This window comes from Gadus morhua, chromosome 19, assembly GCF_902167405.1.
Source record: "Gadus morhua chromosome 19, gadMor3.0, whole genome shotgun sequence".
NCBI classification, from domain to species: domain Eukaryota; kingdom Metazoa; phylum Chordata; class Actinopteri; order Gadiformes; family Gadidae; genus Gadus; species Gadus morhua.
In genome coordinates, this window is record NC_044066.1 from 4,132,710 (window position 1) to 4,137,700 (window position 4,991).

Genomic DNA, 4,991 nt, shown 5'->3' on the forward strand with positions numbered 1-4,991 from the left:
AAGGATAACTCAAGCATCATTCCATAAAACCTGGCACCACTCCTGAATATCGACCATCTCATTCCAGTTTGCACTGCTGAGTGTGAGAGGGGATTCAGCTTAATGAACATCATAGTGTGCCCCCTGAGATGCAGTCTGCACTTGGTCACAGTGTCGTCCTTGATGTTTATTCAACTGAATGGCCCACCACTCAGCCACCACAAAGTTCAATCCAACACGTATGTGAAGTTCTGGCTGGTGAAGCACAGGGGAGCCATGAACTCCAGAACACGCCCCTGCAAGGCAGGACCTGACGTGGAGGACAAGGAGGCCCTCTGGGTACTACTGTGAAAAGCATGCATACTAATACACACACATACACACATGCCATAGATAGATAGTTCTTAATCTACACATACTTTTCTTTACTGTTGAAATTTGAATAACTTGAATAAACTACAAACACATTCATTGACTGTCATTGATTGATTTAATATGACTTTAATTGATAACATAATGGAATATAGCCAGGCTAGCCTTACAGAGTCGCAACACTTTGCATTGCGTTGCGTTGTGTCGAGGTCGGTCTGATCAAAAAATTCAGTTTACCCACCTCTAATTTGACCACTACAGCCCTGGATACCACATAAGGCTGCACCTGAGAGTGTCAGCTGTATTATTGGTGACTTTGCGTGGGAAAAGGTTAGGTATGAATACCTCACAAGGCTGCACCTGAGACACTGTGTGTCCGCTATTTTATCATTAACTTTGAGTGGGAGCTGGGTACGGGTATCTCACCGATAATACAGCTGACACTGTCTCAGGTGCAGCCTTGTGGGGCATCGGTACCCAGCTCCCTCTCAAAGTTACTGATCACTTTGAGTGGGAGCAGAGTATGGATACCCCACAAGGCTGCACCTGAGACAGTGTGTCGCTGTATTATCAGTCACTTGGAGTGGGAGCTGGGTACGGGTATCCCACTGATAATACAGTGGACACACACTGTCTCAGGTGCAGCCTTGTGGAGTATCCGTACCCAGCTCACCCAGCTCCCACTCAAAGTTACTGATAATACAACTGACACACACCGTCTCAGGTGCAGCATTGTGGGGTATTCTTACCTAACCTGCTTTCACTCATAGTTACTTATAATACAGCTAACGCACAAGCTCTCAGGTGCAGCCTTGTGGGGTATCCGTACCCAGCTGCCACTCAAAGCTGCCTCCCTTCTTCTGTCCTCAACATCTTCAGGCTACACCTCACAAGAACTGTACAGTTTGTATGCTATGACCAGGGGGAGAGTGAGGATATTGAATTATCACTCACCTCTGACTCTAATGATAGCATTGGCATCATGTTGTGGCAACATCTAAAAGCATTGGTAATTAATTCAGGATGCTCACTTCTATGATAGCGATTCAGTGTGAAGCCACTGTTTGATCCCTCACAATTTATTTTTGATTTGATTAGAAACATGCAGTCTTTATAATCTGAATTTCTTTTAATGTCTTAGGTTTGCAGTGGAGACTCATTTGTCACATATTTAAAGAACAGCTCCTCTGTATGCAGCTCCACCATGGTGTCACAAGACACAAAGTTTGCCAAAGAAGCCAAGTTAAGCTTGGTAAACTACACAGACTCGGATGAATCAGCCGTCAGTTCCAACACTAATGAAGATGTTCCCTCATCCACCATACAGGTATCTTAGTCAGATCACTTTAGTAATTTCAGCAACCTGTCACTAAGCAATGGACACACCCACTTTTCAACCTGCCACCATCTTGATGGAACAGAATTTTGAAGTGCTCATTCACTATTTTATTGTTATTTACTGCAAAAGATTTTGTGTTTTGAAATACATGAATGTGATTTGGCTTGGTTAGGCTTTGGCACCGCAGCATAAATGCCAATCCAATCCATTTTTATTTATATAGCGCATTTCCTACTCAGTGATAACTCGAAGCACTCAAAGCCAAATCAAGCTATTCACTTACATGCAATTAAAAACATGGAATCTACAATGGTAAAAACTATCTAAATCAGGGCATCATAAGATTGTAATTCCATGTGTATTCTGCCTGTTCTTTTGACTGTTTTGGTTCTTTGAAATTGCATTGTTTTAACATTGGAGTGAATGGGCACATTCCATTCTTCCAAGATGGCCATGTTAAAAAGTGGGTATGTCCGTTGCTTAGTGACAGGCCTCTATTGTATCCATTCCACTCTTGATTATGGCAGCTCCCACCTAGCTTCATCAACATTTGATTCTGGCAGAGGATCTGGACCCACATCCGTAGGGTCTCATTTACAAACTTATTTCCTCACGCTCCAATCAAACTGGACTGGATTTGAAAGAAATCGACCTACAGCTAGATTTTATTTTATATTTCTTGAAGATGAAAGTGAAGATTCCTGATGGATCTGATGAGCTTTTTTGGGGAAGAATACGTTCCAGCTTCAATTGCAGAAAGTACAGATAATACAGATGGAAGCATGATCTGTGAAATGTCACCATCTATGTCACCATCATCCTTGTCAGACAGGACTGAGTAGCAGAAGCTGTTCAACTCCATGTCAAAGCAGAAGCAGTGCAACAAATGTCTGTATTCCTGACACTACATGTTCTCCAGGGAACATGGTGAAAGTGCCTCAGTATCTATACACTGCTAGGGGTGTTGAAATGAATCATATCGATACATCGAGACACAGACATGAAGGATTAATAATCGATTTAGTGGGAGACTATGGTTGATTATAATGTAATTTTCCAGCCAAGCGATACAAATTTAAAATAGCATCTGGTAACCCATTTTGTCTATGGTAGTCTCATCCTCGTCGTCGTATAGCATACTGCACAACATGAAAGCTGTGTGAAGTATAGAAAATTGATGTGAAGCATTGTGATGCAGCGAGATATCGAATCGCTGACATAATAATCATAATTGAATGGTGAGATGAGTGAAGTTTCACACCTCTGGACACTGCCATCCTCACCAACGGGACCCGCTAGGATGCAATTGTAGGTTGATTTTTATTTTTATTTATTTTTTCAAATCCAGTCATTTGATTGGAACGTTAGGAACGTGAGGAAATACGTTCAGTAAACAAGACCCTATAGACGTGGGTCCAGAACCTCTGCCGGAATCAAATGTCGGAGGGGGTGGCTGGTCAGGCTAGCTGTTGGCAATTGGTTGTATTGTTGCTCAGTTTAGTTAATAAGCAAGCACACTTGCAAGTCGGCTAAATAGCTGCTTTTGCTGTTTGCACTGTAATACCCTGAACATTTAGACCATCTCCAATTATGGTCTTAGAGAGCAACTCACCTTGAGGCTCTCTCTCCAATCCTAACATAGCAATCTGATACTTCCAATCAGCTGCTTGCCAGGTCCTTAATAACCTAAATAAACAGGTATTAGATGACATTTTGAAAGCCTGCACATAGAGTAACTCTCCATGACCGTGTGTATTGTTTGTTTAAAATTGTATTTTTATTGTGTTTCTTGAAGAGCAAAGAGAAGATTCCTGTTGGATTTGATCTTTCTGACTCCAGTATGACACATGGAGATGATGTCCGACAATTGATTGTGCCAAGGCTTAGGAGGACCAAAAGCGTCTTTGTAAGTCCCACCAACAAATGTCAGTCATCGTCATGTACTGTAGACATCTTTGTGGTTGCCAAAATGTACTTACTTCAGTGGTCAAAGTTATCACTGACGGGTAGTACGCGTACCCTTGAACGGGAGGCGGAACTCTAGAAGACGGAACCAGCCAGGTTGCGTTCATCAGGTGAGGCCAACCTCGCGTGCGTTATCCTCATGGGAAAACGCTTGGTAACCATTTGCTACCCGTTTGTTATTTGCGCTTGTAAGCTCTTGGTTCTACCACCTATCCTCTTTACATGAACAAAAAGGACCCACCACCAGCAGGCTGCCTTCTGTTAAAGGGACAGTACAGGTACTACCTGTCACATGATAAGCCCAGTACGGACTCTTTAATAATTAGTTTTGAGTGGGAAAATTGTTAGAATGGGAAGTGTATTTGTGCATCTAAACTGTTTTATTTTATATTTCTTAAAGATGAAAGACAGGATTCCTGATGGATCTGATGAGCTTTATTGCACCAGTACTGATAGTGGGGAAGAATACGTTCCAGCTTCAATTGCAGAAAGTACAGATGATACAGATGGAAGCATGATCTGTGAAATGTCACCATCTATGTCACCATCATCCTTGTCAGACAGGACTCTGAGTAGCAGAAGCAGTGCAACAAATGTCTGTATTCCTGACACCACATGCTCTCCTAGCAGGGAACATGGTGAAAGTGCCTCAGTATCCATTCCTGCTGTCAGAAAGAAAGAAGATGGATCTCGGATGTACAACAAGAGACAGTTCTGTTTGTATTGCGGGTCTTCTTTCCTAAAAATCGTGAAGCATTTGGAGCGTAAACACAACAAGGAGCTGGAGGTAGCAAAAGCACTTAGTTTCCCAAAGGGCTCAAAACAAAGACGCGTGCACTTATGTTAGATTTCAGCTTATTTCTAAACTGTTCGGACAGACTCTGCGTTGTGTATTTTCAGTCGTAGTAGTAATTCTTGAAGTCGAAATCAAAGCAGCTTGACAGGTTGGATTAGAGGGTTGAATAGATGGTTTATTCCAGGATGTACAGCGAGATACAGACTTAGGTTGAATAATCTATAGTGGACCCGGTGGTCGATGACTTGTTCCTTGGCTGTCGAAACCCTCTACTCCTCGAACCAAAGGGTTGGGGCGAGTATAATAAAAAAAGGGGATACAGGAATAACACGTGAACAGACGCACTCTCAGCCTTGATAAGGTATCTGGCCCTGGCCATGTCCCGGAGGACCAGGTTCAACCTTGTTGAAACATAACAATGGCAGAATGTTGGGGATAACACCTTGTATCAGTATGAGAGGCCCTTGCCTGTTCCTAGACTAGAAATGTGAACAACAGAGAGACACTAAAATACACCAACATTCTACATTCCTCCCTCTT

General features: G+C 42.6%; 1 long non-coding RNA gene across 1 annotated transcript; it reads left to right on the forward strand.

Moving 5' to 3' along the window:
• The first annotated feature begins 1,522 nt into the window (after window positions 1-1,522).
• LOC115532600 (uncharacterized) lies at window positions 1,523-4,414 on the forward strand. The gene is made up of 3 exons (XR_003974079.1): window positions 1,523-1,678; window positions 3,486-3,596; window positions 4,056-4,414. It is a non-coding gene; the product is annotated as an uncharacterized LOC115532600 (long non-coding RNA).
• The last annotated feature ends 577 nt before the right edge of the window (window positions 4,415-4,991 follow it).